Source organism: Melospiza melodia, chromosome 1 (assembly GCF_035770615.1).
Source record: "Melospiza melodia melodia isolate bMelMel2 chromosome 1, bMelMel2.pri, whole genome shotgun sequence".
NCBI classification, from domain to species: domain Eukaryota; kingdom Metazoa; phylum Chordata; class Aves; order Passeriformes; family Passerellidae; genus Melospiza; species Melospiza melodia.
In genome coordinates, this window is record NC_086194.1 from 109,137,269 (window position 1) to 109,151,194 (window position 13,926).

The 13,926-nt window shown below is 37.4% G+C and overlaps 1 protein-coding gene across 19 annotated transcripts in view; it reads left to right on the forward strand.

Moving 5' to 3' along the window:
* The window catches only part of LOC134422090 (poly(rC)-binding protein 3-like), a 495,993-nt gene that overhangs the window by 194,811 nt on the left and 287,256 nt on the right, over nucleotides 1–13,926 (forward strand). For all 19 annotated transcript variants that reach the window (XM_063163988.1, XM_063163997.1, XM_063163900.1 and 16 more), the window contains one exon: nucleotides 1,727–1,783. The gene's annotated coding sequence lies outside the window, so the exon portion shown is untranslated. The remainder of the gene's footprint in view (nucleotides 1–1,726; nucleotides 1,784–13,926) is intronic.

Genomic DNA, 13,926 nt, shown 5'->3' on the forward strand with positions numbered 1-13,926 from the left:
AACAAACCATGGAAATAATGTCGCCGTCTCAACTCTCCCAAAAACTATATTTTAAAAATTTTTTTCCTCCCTCTTATATCCTAAAATATTGATGGATATCTTTCTAGCCCAAGGCAAGAAAAGGGGGTCTGGAGGATATCTTTTGCCCTTCAGTAACTGCTCTAACTCCCTATCAAGTTAATGGAAGTTCTGCAACTCAATTGAGTAGAAATGGGATTAAGCCTTTGCTTACTGATCCCATTCTGATGGAGTCAAGTTTCCTGCATCCGTATCACATACAGAAAAACAGGAAGGCCAACATTAATGGATATTGCTTAAAAAAACTGTATTAGGTGTCATAGGTTAAATGATCCTGACTTGTGTATCTTTTCATAGCCTACTCTGAAACAAGATTTCTTGTGCTGCTTAAGTGGAGTCAGTGAAACAAAACAAGTCAGCAATGGTGGATTCATGTTTTGTTTCTCACTTGAGAACTTACATTTCTGTTCATCAAAAGATGGAAATTGTGTGCTGTATCCTCTCAAGCTCACACTTATACTGCTTTCATGCTGGTAGAGAGTTGAAGCTGCTTTCTTTTCAAGAATATCAGCACTATAAATATGTTCTACGCACATTTATGAGTGTTGGACACCTCTAATTTCTGCTTGCTTTCCAGTGAATGCAGGCTGATAGGGAGTATTGTTTGTCTTGCTTTATAGCTCAAGAAATTTCAGCAAAATTGTTCAAGATCTTAGGCTGAATATATGAGGACTAAATACTTGACGGCTATGATTTTTAAAGAGCTGATTTTATAAAAATGCAGTGGATATAAGGGTACTGTTGGCAGAAAAGAACCCCTTGTCTCCCTGACAGTCCTTATTGTCTCTTTTCATTTCCCTTTTGCACCCCCTTCTTTTGGTTTTTCTCTGAGAGAGAGAATATGTAGAATGGAGCAAAGATGAAAAGTGGAAGTAAAATCCTTCACCAAGGATTTTTCTCCTGGAAAGCTGAGAGGCCTCAGAAAAAAGGAAAACAATTCTAATCTCATTTGCTTCTCCTGTGTTGTGCTAATTTGGAATGTGTTTGGACATTGTTTATGGCGATTACCTAATTAGATTCTGGTGTGAGTTGTTTTGACTCATTGGCCAATTGGGGCCAAGCTGTGTCGGGACTCTGGAAAGAATCATGAGTTTTCAGTATTATCTTTTTAGCATTCAGTAAGTATCCTTTCTGTATTCTTTAGTATAGTATAGTATTCTTTAATATAATACAGTATAATAAAGTTATAAATTAGCCTTCTGATACAATGGAGTCAGATGCATTATTCTTGCCATCATTGGTGCATCCCTGCAAATTCAATATAAAGGAAGAAAAATGTGGGGTTTTTTCTGATCTTTGAAGATTTATTCAAAGGGCTTCATAAGAATTTGTGCACACCAATTCTAATTTTTCAGTAACTCTAGCAGGTTTTGTACATCTTTCTGAGATACTTCTTAGAGCCCAATGCTAGACCCCAGTAAGCACCACTGCATAAATATTTAAAAAAGCTAAATCACTGATTGGCAAATCAGTGATTTATCAGTTCATATTTGAATTGTAACAGAAAGTGAAAAGAAAGTTTTGGGATCCTAAGTTGTCTGTGGTGCTAAACTGCTTTTCATCCTTCCCCAAATCCATGGTTTGTTAGCCTCTTCTAAAGAGGGCAAGACTTTATCATGAGTGAAACTGTTTTCTTCATATTCAACAGGTCAAGTTTTCTCTGGATTGAGGTGGAACTGTGGCTTATGGACATCTGATGTGATAAGTAAGTTGAATTTTATGTATCTTATTGCATTATTACCAATGACAAATATTTATCTTGATTATGCTAGTATAAGTGCAATTTATTATCTTTCTTATTTTGCATTTTCACCAGTAGCAGTGAAATGAAAATTTGCCTTTCTTTCCATTTCTCCCAAATGACACTTCAAAAGCAAGGTTTAAATTGTTAGAAATGACTATTTTGTTTAGAAACAATACACATCAGGAGCTGTTTAACAAAAAAAAAAAAAAAAAACTTCAACAAACCTTATTTCTTGAAATAAGATGTTAAGATATTCTATTGTGAAAAAGGATATTTGGGCTTGTGAGAAGACAGTTCAGAAAATCTGGTGTAATTGATGTACAGCCCATGTGCTCATACACTAATAGACAATTGTTTGGGTGAAGTAATGGTCAACAGCACGACATTACTTAATGGCACTGTAAAGTTTTATCTTGTGATCTTTGCTGAATTTTATTATTCACAATAATTGTTTAATACTTGAGGCATGCATTTACAGATCTGTTTGAACTTATGAAACAGTGGTGGGACCAAGCAGGAGTTTTGCTTACCTTGAATTATGTGAGGCTGCCCCAGTGCTAGAGAAATAGTGAAGAAAATGTAAAAGGATTTGAGTTAAGGTTGCATAAGGCTCTAGAAACACTTTGTCACAGGAACATCCACTATGGAAGTGATTCCTGGAAGAGTTTTGGCAGTCAGAAGCAGTTAGGCAAATGGTGTCCTGCTCTGTTTGTGTCAATCAAATTGATGCATTGTAGAAAAGTGTATTTAATTGTGGAGAGTTGAGCTGAAAAAGTTGGGACTGCAACTTAAAGTTGCAATAAAAATTTCTAGATATAAAAGAAAAAAAGGGAAATTATAAATAGCTAAAAGTTTGCCATTTCTGAAAACCAGTTTAGGAGACTACTTAATGATGTAATTTTTCAAGTTGCAAGGTAACTTTTTCTGAAGTAATCTTGACAAGATATATATATATATATATTCTTGTTAGGATTTTCAGTCCTATTTACAGTATGTATTGTTTATTATTGTTTACATTAAATTTTTTATAGTTAGGATTTAGAAATGAAGGTAGGGAAAAAAATGTCTGTTTTCATTCAAATTGATACAGACCATCAGAGGCAAACTGGTAGCACCAGACTAGCACTGGGATGATGAAATGACAGTAAATTAAATGACAGGGAAGGTAAAATATATGATAATATTTTTAGCACCAGAACAGTTTGCCACCCAGACCTATATATCACACATGAATTGAGCAGCTTCTAAAATGTCAGTACATTGTGATTTACAGCTCAGAAATTTGTCCTTTCCCAGATAAAATGAAGTTTATTTTGTGTGCATGTAATACCTTGCAATTTATTATACAGGCAGGCACTTAATGGGGTCTGAGCATGAATGCCTCAAGTGAGAGGTGCACTCATACTGCAGGAGTGCTTAAGAGAAATCAGTGTTGCACACGTGTGTATGTAAATGTGATTGAGAACACTGGATCAAATGGCTATATTTTTCCATTGCTATGTTGCCCTTTATCATGGATTGGATGAATCCATTCTTGCTTGTGGGAAGCAGGAAAAGGAAAAAATGGTGCTGCAGGAATATGTGGATCTCTCCCTCCTTGCAGAATGAGAAGGATTCATATCAGAGAACTGCATGAACTCACCTTTTCAGTAGAGATTTGCTTCCTGGTGTTTGTGTGTGTGTATGAGTATCTGTTATGTAGCAGAAAAGATCAATGCATTTCATAGATAAGATCTTTCCTTAAAAGAGGACAAATCTAAGATCTAAGACTGACAGGAGCAAGTGTCCAATGTTCTGGAAGGTCTGATCCTGAGGAAATCGAATATAGATTGTACCACAGGTTTAAACCAGAAACAGTGTGACAGAATTACAGTCTGTAAAACACAGACAATGTTGTCAAGCCACAAACACATTGAAAGTTTTTTCATAGTAAAATAATTAATGTCCTAAAATCCACCAGGAAAACAGATGGCAGACGGTGGATTTGATGTGTATACTGTTCATTATGTGCGTAGAAGGATAGTGAGACTTTTATTCTTGCAGGAGGAGCAGCACTTTGCTGAGAAAGAGAGGCAGGCACACAGGCAGCTGTTTCAGGAGATGACGTTCCAGCAAGTTGGAAATATGGACCTGAGAGGGAAATGGAGAGCACAAAAGTGAGAGTTCAGTGGCAGAGGTTAGAGTGGAGGAGCTACAGTGAGAAGCTGAACAAATACAGTTAAAAACATCCTTCATTATCCCTGGTTCAGTACCTTGGGTTTCTCTCATTGCTAGTGCTTAGTTACTTGTTGTGATGGCAACTCCCCACCTTGGTTCATTCTGCTTTAATTATCAGTTGCATGGCTTGAACACAGCAAAAGTACAAAGGAGATGAAATTGGAGTCATAATGGCCAGGTTCAGACAGGTCCTCTAAGGTTGGCAGAAGAGAATAAAATCTGCAGAAAGTATTTGGGAAAAGCTGCTTTTCTGTTAAGAAATAATGCCAGTAACTGATGTGTAAAGAAAATGAAGGAGTACCATCCACATGTAGTTTACAAGTACAGGAGAGGTAAACTGTGCAGTGAACATGGACTATATGTTAAAGAACTCAAGCAAACACCTTTAAAAATCAGTCATCATATTGCTTTGCTTTTAAATTAATTAATATAATTATTTAGACAAGTGATAGCATTATGTGTGGTTCAGCATTGAATAAGATTCCCCCCGAAGATGAATTTGGAGTTGAAAAAAATCGAAAATAAACTTTCAGTGGAGACAGAGCTGAAAATGAAGCTATTTCTGTTCTGACAGCGTTCTTTCTAATAGAGGGTACTGCAACGTGCAGAGGCTCAGAGAGATGTCAGTGAAAATAACAACCTGACATTATATGTGCAGTAAATACTGAAGACTGGAGGCTGGTTTATTACTTTTTCTTTTTTTTAAAATGTGTAGGTTGTTTGTTTCAGTTTTAGTTCATGCTAATCTGTTTGATAGCTCATTATCTTTCTCCTTTGGTTTCATGGCAGTCTACCAGTTTATGTTAATGGCTGTTTCTTTATCCAGTCTCATAAGGTCATCATTTGAAATGGTAACTTAGGGTAGATGTTTACATAAGTTAATATCTCTTTTCATTTTATATGGGTACACTGAAAAACTGAAAATCACTTACTTTCAACAAATTGTACTAATAAAATGCAGTCTTTTGAGACTAAAACGCAAAATTCGAAGTCTATTAGATTGGCTATCTAATTAGAGTTCATGACAACAATATAATTGTTTTTGTTTTAAAAAAAAAGAAATGCAGACAAAAAAAAAACAAAAAAATCATGACCAGTGAGGATTTGTCCAGTTAAAGAAAAGCAAAAGCGCTTCTTCATCTCAAGAAATCTCGAGCTAGAAGTGGCACCAGTATGCTCCCTGCTGCAAATATTGAGGTACATAAGTCTTAAAAAGCTGTATTGTAGTAAACACTGGACTACATGCTTTAAAAAATGTGTGGGTGGATGGGAAGTGGAAATGGTTGCTGAATTACTCAGGTGGCTTTGAGTGACTCCATGAGCAAGTGTATGATTTATATGGCAGATTTTGGCTGACTCTTGGATATAAGTGAGGAATCCTTACCCCATGAATGAGCCACACAGTTCTGGCTGAGTTGCAGTGGCAGGAAGCTCACTGTCAGACCTTGGCTAAGGTCAGGAGCCATGGTGTCAGCTCTCAGTCCATTTATTGAGCAGAACTGAAAAACAGTAACACCTCACCAGTAGCTGGATTGCTCTTGTGCTGTAGCTCTGGAAAAGGGGAAGAGTGGAGTGCAGAAAGAAAGAGAAAAAGATATAAAGTGATTCTTGCATGACTGGGTTTGTGCATGAAATTTCTGTGTGTCTTCTCAGCAGTATCTCATCCTGTGGAGTAACATACTAAACTAGGTGATCATCAGCCAGGAGGGATTCCTTGCTATTCTTCCTACTTTGTGGCATCAAACATCGATTTTGGAGCACGGCCAGGGTTAGATATTAATAAACAAGTGGAGTTGTCAGTATTTTCTACAATGAGGGCATCTACAGTACTTTTGTCTCTCATCATGTTGGCTAGGAGAACATATTTGACTGTGGCTTTTCTCTGATAAATTCTTACACGTGTCCCTGCACTCAGATCTACACTTGTAGATATTTGTACTATACTGAATTAGCTAAGAGTCACGTTTGAATACAGTAATTGTACTATACTGAATTAGCAAGAGGTCCCCTATGAAACTTTGTTGTGTCCTCTAGCAGTAATTTTAAAGGGAAGAAATAACATCAGATCTTGTAGATTATTTCATTTCCATCTACATTCACCAAAGTGCTAGAGAAATCTTCCTGAGTAGTGGAGATAGTGAATTTCACCTTTTCTCAGTGTCCACTCTGCTGCCTTGGTACTGTGGTTATTCTGAAGATCCTTTGAGTTCAGCTGGTTGCTCATGCCATGGTTCAGCAAACCAAAAGGCTCTCATTCTTAAAACCTTAATGAGACTTAAACATGTGCTGAAATGTCTTTTGGTGAAAAATCACAGAAGCACAAGCAAAGATTGTAATGTGGCCTTAACTGGTATCGTAAAACTTAACTTTGTGTTAAATATTCTGATTTTGAAAATTGAGAACATTTTAAAAGCTCTAGCATAAATTTACACGTATATGTTCCACGCATACATCATGAAGAAATGTCATTTTACAAGTTGCTACCACCCCTTGATCATTAATTATCCTTCTTGTGCTCTTTCATTAGTTCGTGGCAGGAAAAAAAATATCATGTGCTATGACATTTTGGTGTAATTTGAGAAATCAGAATATGCAAATAGATATATTACTTGTTTTCTGTAACTGCATTGAAATTTGCTTTCTGCAGCTGGGGAAGAAGAGAGCAACTGTGGGAGCATATGTGTTTGAAAATGTGTAATTTCACAGTGTGTCAGATTTGGCATGTAACAGGAGGGTCTCTCCCAGAGTGGTTGTTCCTGTGAATAAGGCTTTCCTTGACCTGCTGCTTCTCCTGAATGCCAACTCGCTTTGCAGACCTCAGAGTAAGGGATGGGGGAACTGGAAGCTCAGGTCCTTCTGAGCTTGTGGCATTTATATTGTGAGACAGTTGAGATCGAGTTCATTTTGCTAAGCTGCTCACCCATAATGGATCTGCCACATAAACTTGACAACATATTTGTATCCATTTTGGACAACATTTGCTGCTCAGCTCTCTCCCTGTGCAAGTTTCCAGCCGACCACTCTGATTTACTGTTGGTAACCCTTCCTCTCCCCCTCAGAATACAGCTATCTTTTCCATAGGTTGGGATCGCCTGATCATCCTTCCCACAGGCTTCACAGGCAGTCATCTGTTCCAGCCATGCTTTACCTTTGAATTGGTAGAGAATTTTGAATTTGAGAGCACCTCTCAATTTGATGCCAATTTTCTCTTCTTCAGCTGGCATAAAGATGGCCCAGCCAAATAATGGAAAAAATGGTGGTTTATGCCAGAAACTCTATTGGTTTTTTTCTTCTGAATTCAAAATTTGTTTGACTTTCTGTTTGTTGGTAATTTTCAAAGAGTTGCTGTTTTTTTTTCTGATGTAAATATGTGGCAGGGCTGGTGGACAGGAAAATAATGGTATCTCATAAACTGAAAATCTGACTTTCCTGCCAACTGTGTCTGGGAAACCAAGTTATCTTTCAGAGACCGGAGCTGCTAACAAATGGAGAAATAAATGACTGCTTTTTTGTATCCAACAACTAATGCTGAAATTATACAAGTGTATTTGCCTCCAAGTTCTGATTCAAAATTGGGTGTCTTATTCTACTGAAGACTTAGTTGAATCTGAAATATAATTTCAGTCTTTGTGGCACAGGAGGATATTTTACCCTCTCTCTTTCTCTTCCCCCAACAAGAGAAAATTTTCGAGTTCAAATCACTGAATAAACCTGCAGGAAGACATCCATTTCTAAATATAGTAAGCTGAGCTATAGGCAGTACCAAGGCCTGGAGAGACAAGTGAAAATCAAACCACTGACTCTTCTCTACTAATTCATCCCCTGGGTCTCTCCTTTCCAGATTTCTTTTTCTTCCTTTCTCTCCTTCTTCTCCGCTTTTCTCCTTCAGTGCTACTTTTTCCGTAATAGTTATATAATGACATCTTTCCTTCAGGATGCATCCTATATAGTATAGCTTATATATGTCTTAGTAGCTCTGTTCAAATCCATATCCTTTCAGTTCACTTTAGAGACTTTTTCCAAGCTTGAGTTCAAACCAGCAGTGGTTTTCCCAGAGAGGGCCAGCTCTCACAGCATTGCCCTGGTTCCAGGTCAGTGCATGGAGTTTAGGTTTAATAGCATGTCCAAGTATTTTCCTTCTTTGACCTACACAGCCCTATCTCTAATAAGACAGCATCAAAACTGCTTTTTCTGTGTTTCCTGAGGCAGATAGAAATAATAATACTGGTCAAAGGGTAATGCTTGAAGGCACATTTCTTTTAAAAACAGAGATGGGTTCAATGAATTCTGCCACCAAAGGGTGGCAGTTGCAAGTTAACTATCAAGAGAGAGTGAAGCTCGCTTCATTCTCAACAAGGTCCATTTAGCAAAGCTGATCTTTTTCACTGGCATAACTTACTGCAATAAATAAATAAGTAAATTCTGTATCTGGTACTTCTTTGTGACATGTCTTTTTTTTTTTTTTAGCACTCTCTCCTAAAGCTGTTGATGGCTTTCTGATACTTGCTGTTGGTCTTCCATTACCTCCCCTTGAAAATCCATGTGGGAGACAGCCAGAGCACTTGACAAATCCACTGCTCTTCAGAGGCCTTTCCAGCTTTTCCAGTGTGCATGTTAATTGTAAAAGCTGAAATGAAATACCTTGGGCTGCACTGACCTCATAATCTGTTTTTTAAATAGCGTCTCCATTCCATAAATCCTCTTAGAGATAAATTAAAAATGCCTGTAGAAGAGATATAGCCTGAATGTAATAACTAAGCAGGTGCTAAGAAGCAACCTATTATTCATGTATCTGGGTTTTGTATGATAAAACAAATTCTAAAAAGTTATTACTGCTTGAAGAGAGACTTGATCGATCATCATCTCCAGCTGCCCAAGCACAGAACTGAGTAAATGGAGAAAAATCTTATGAAAGAACCAACCATCATCAGAGCAGAAGTTTTCTTCTAATCAAATCAGTTTTAGGAGTAGCTTCTTCCTTGCTAGGCAGTACCACTTACATTTTTTGTCTGAATGCATCCTGAAGGGGCAAATACCTTCTTTGAGTGAAAGGTGTAGGTGAAAACAGCATTGCTTCTACACCAGTGCCATTTAAAATCCATTTTTGCTTATGCCTGGAGGATAAGTGGTATTTAACCACAAGCCAGTGGTAAGCAGCCGTGTATCAGAGGCTGTTGTTCACAGATCATTCAAACTGAAGATTATCAGTCAAGCCCAACCTTGCAAATGAACAAGAATTCAAAAATTCTGATACCATTTTTAAAATGGAAAGTAGAGGCAAAACTAGGACATTTCTGTAGTGTGGCACTGAATTCAGATATTTAGTAAGCAACTTCTGTAGTAAGTTTACTATTTTCTACATAGGGAAAGTAGCCAACTGGGATTTTATTTTGTTTGGGTTTTTATTTTTTTCCCTTTCTAAACTGCTTCTCATGAAATTATGATCACTTGCAATTTGGGAGCAGAAATACCACACAGGGAATAAAAAGCCTCAGCTGCTTTTTCAAAATGAAATAGCTGTGTCTAAAAGGACTCTGCTAGACAGCTTCCAGAGCATGCTGGCTCTGTGTGTGCTGTGCCGCAGAGAGAAGAGCCTGGAGGCTGGGTAACGTGGGCTTTCCTGAAAACTCGGTGGCTGGAGAGACTTCAAATTCTTAATTGTCTTCAGAATAAAACCTTTATGCATGGCATTGATAAATATTACTTTAAAGCCGTGTGTGAAATCATGACAACATCACTGGAGAAGGGCCTGGCTGACGGCTGTGATTGCGCTATCACCCGTCGGCCGCGTGTCCCTGCTGAAGCAATTGGGCGCAGATAAAACGTGTGCCATTGTGTTTTGTACTGTGCCTGGCACAATGAGGCCCCACTGCTACCTGGCTCTGCTGGCCACTGTCAGTCTGGGAGCATTATAACAGCTTGGAAATGTGTAAAATGCACAGACAAGATGTTCAGATAAAAAAGGGTACTGGAGCGGTGTGAAATTGAAAAAGCTTTTGAGAGATTTCTCGGTTAAGCATTCGCTACTCTTCTGTGCTGTTTTGTTACTCTTTTGTGATGTTTCCTCCTCCCAAAAATGTACTTTCTCATAAAAATAAAAAAGTATGCATTTTTTTCTTTCTGTAGAGAGTAAACATGAATGCAAAGTCACAGTCAGGCCTCGTTCAAGGTGGACATTTTTCCCCTTTCAAATTTTCACATTGTTGAAGATATCATTTTAGTTCAGTATTATGTAATGTGTTAAAAGCGACAAAAAAGAAACATCCTTGAGCAGTTTTTTATTTACAAAATGTATCCTTTCAGATTTATTTTTTTCAGAATCTAGTTATGTCATTCTTGATTTTATGAGTGGAGTCTCAAACACTCTAGAAGGCTTTTTTTGGTTTTCTTTTCTGTGAAAATAAGAGGTGGAAATTCAAAGGTGGATAATTGTTTAAATTACTCCAATGTTTCTTTTAAATCTTGAAATACTTAGCATTGTCATCAGTACGTTAATGAGCTTCTTCATTTTGAAAATGTTGCCTTTATTTATAAAACAAGAACTATTTTTTTATTGTTCAGATTAGCTTTTGCCAAAAAATATATTAAAAATTAAAGCATGAGAACAGTATAACTTTTTCCTTGCTATCTATCAGGAATTTCCATTTTATCAGTCTCTTGAACTTGCAATGTAGAAGTTTTCTCCACTGGTATCATAGTGCAAATCTGTGAGGCGGCAATTAAAAATAGTTTCAGTATTTTCCATGTACAATGTCTACATGTTGGTGACTGTCTTTCCCATATGTAGCTCTTCTGGTTGCCTGAGCATTTGAATAAGAGCTAAGTCCTTTAACTCTCCCATAGTGACACCCATTGACTTGAGTGGGACCACAGTAGCAGTCTTGAAAAACCTTTTTACAGTGACTGGCAATGAAGCAGTGTAAGGATTTGAGGAAGGCCGAGGGCACTGATAAATTTGATTTGCAGGAGAAAAAAGTTTGAAGTAAAGTTTGATAAAATTGAGTGGTTGACAGCAGTTATTTGATTTCCTTAGTTAAGTTTCTGACATCTTTGGGTGAGGATGATGCTGGAAGCATAAGTCAAGCCTAATTGCTTGTAGCACTCACCTAAGACTAATGCAATGGGAGAAGAAGAACATAACCCATCCCATCCCATCCCATCCCATCAGTATGAATATCTGTGTCTTTTCTTCTGACTTGGGTACCTGCAGAGGAGCACCTGCAGAAACCCCATATCTGGGAATGATCAGTGTAGGGGAAGCAACAGTTGCCTGTCTGAAGAAGGGTTGTATTGTACCTTAACTGTAGTTAAATGTATGCTTGCCTTTACCAGGAGCATTTCTCTTAGCTGGAGTTGTCTCGCACAGGTACTGCAAAAGCTGGAGATATTTCAGGGTGTGGCACGTTTTTTTGAAATATCTGTAGAGCTGCTCTAAGGAAAAAAAAAAAAAAAAGAAAGCAATATTTAAGTATATCAATTATTTCAATGCATGTAAAATATTTTTAAAGCCTGCCTTTCACAGTCAGTGTTGTTTTGTATACACCAAAATAGTTGGCAGAACTGAATGTGAACATTTTTGTTTGAAGTGATGGAGAGGTTGAATACCCTCCTTTCTCTGCCTTCCAAAAGACTACATTGCTTTTAATTAGCTCTAGTCTTTTTGCTAAGTAGAATGAAATTTCCCAGCTGTGTAGGAGATGTGGACCAGCAGAAGGTGTTGGAAGCTGGGAGCACTGAGACTGTTTCCAACAAAAGCATTCATGAGCCAATCTCATGTTGTGAGTAAAATAGCAGTGAAGTGTTTAGCTCTGTTTGCAGATCTGGACTGCAACCACATCATTCTCTGGCCAAAATGTGCTGTTTCTAGCTTTTAAACTTAACTGTAATAAAACATTATTATTGAGAATTTTCATATTTCCCAGTGCAATTACACACTGTGATCTGAGCAGCAGTGCCATTCCTGTATTTACCAGGAATACCAGCTAGTGTTTCAGCTTGATCCTTCCCTGGTGCTTGCTTGGCGGGTTAATTTGGATCTTTCTCTAGAATTATTTGTGGGAGACCAAATGGCAGAATCAGTGAGGCCCCTTCTGCAAGCTGATGGCTTTTACTGTGTGCATCAATTAAATTCTCTGTTCTGTTGCGTGCTAGAGCTGCACTCAGACTGACACCACCCGGTCTCCACATGCTCACAGCTGATTTTACTGTGTGTTGTAACTCACACATAAGTGGACTGCATGTTTACCTTCTCAGTTGCTTTTTGCCATCTAGGACTTCATTTGGAAACATAAGTTGGAAAAATGCGTGGAGAGTGATATAGCTTCTAAATTTAATTTCTGAATTATGATTAGATTTTTTTTTCTCCTTTTTTGGTAGAGCATAGTTGGTTCACCTGGTCAAAATAGCCACATGCAGTTATTTAGCACTTCTGCACAGAAGGAGATGTCTCTTTAGTACTAAAATCCACAAACACATTCTCTAAGGTGTGCAATCCCATCATGGCAGAAACAAGATAAATGCTTCATTTCAGAGTAGGAAAAGAGCAGCATGGAGCCAATTCTTTAATATTCTTCTTAGCACATAAACCACAAGGATTGAATGCTCAGAGGTTTATTTAATATGAATGTATATATGATCCTACAGTAAAAGACAGGTACACTATTCTGCTGATTTAATAGTTCTATGAGCATTAGAAATATTATTTTAATTTACCTTCTGCATATCTACTTATGCAGGATTAAGTACTCTATGACTTTAAGCAAATCACTGGAAAATATTATTCTCAGTTTTTCCTGTTTTTCTTAGTTGTAAAAGTACTGTAGTCCTAAAAAATGAGTGGTTTTCTTACTGTACAGTTTGAGTGGCAGAAATCAGGTGCTGGCATGTCAAAGACAAAAGAAAATCATTCTTATATATGTTATCGGAATGTTTAGTACTCTAGTTCTTTTTTTTTAGTTCTCTAGTTCAAGCCTTAATGATTTTTTTTTTTCGCTACATTCATTAAAGTTTTAAAATCAGTGGATTGCACAGAAACTGGCCAAATGATTGGACCAAATGATTAAGAGCAGTGAGAGCTAACTCTTGTGGCAAAAAGGTCTAGGAAAACTTGATGTTATAGAGTGATCTTTCAGAAAAATAGCAGATGAAATTTCAGATTCAAATAATAAAAAACTTCATACTTGGAACCAACCTAGACTACACATTTTGCATTAATGATACTGAAATTAGCCATTAGCATTTAGATAGTAGGTCTTGGAGCTGTATATCATTCATTGAAAATTTCTCTTCAAATTTAGTAACAGTCAAAATTAAGCACTGTTAAGAAAGAATAATGAATGGAAAATGTCTTATGGTGCTGCATATCCAGTTGCAAAATCCATGGTGTGTTCACGTGTACTGAAGTTTGCATGCTGGTCTGGATTTCTTTCTCAAAAGAGAAAGATGGATGTTAAAAAGAGAAAAAAGGCCAGCAATGAAGAGTACAGCAGAACTTGCATTTATGAGGAGATGAAGTTCACTGACAGATTTCACATTAGGAGAAACATATCTGAACAATATCCCAGAGTTTTATATAACCTTGAACAGTGTGGAAAAGAGTGCAGACTGTTTATTCTGTTTCTTATTGTGCAAGGAATCAGGTATCAAACACAATTTTTCAACCTGAAAGATTCCAAAAAATTTTAAAGCTGTTGGACATTCTTTTACACAAGCAGCCTGTGAAATCATTTAATTTATTCTTGGCAAAATCCCCCTGAAGCGCTATCAGAGCAAAGGTATAGACACAGACTTTGACTTGGGAAGTCCCTTGGCTGTTGAGGAAATATTGCTGCCTTGCTTATTTACTCTTTCCTTAAGCATCCGTTGGTTATAGTGGTAGTCAGAGGCAG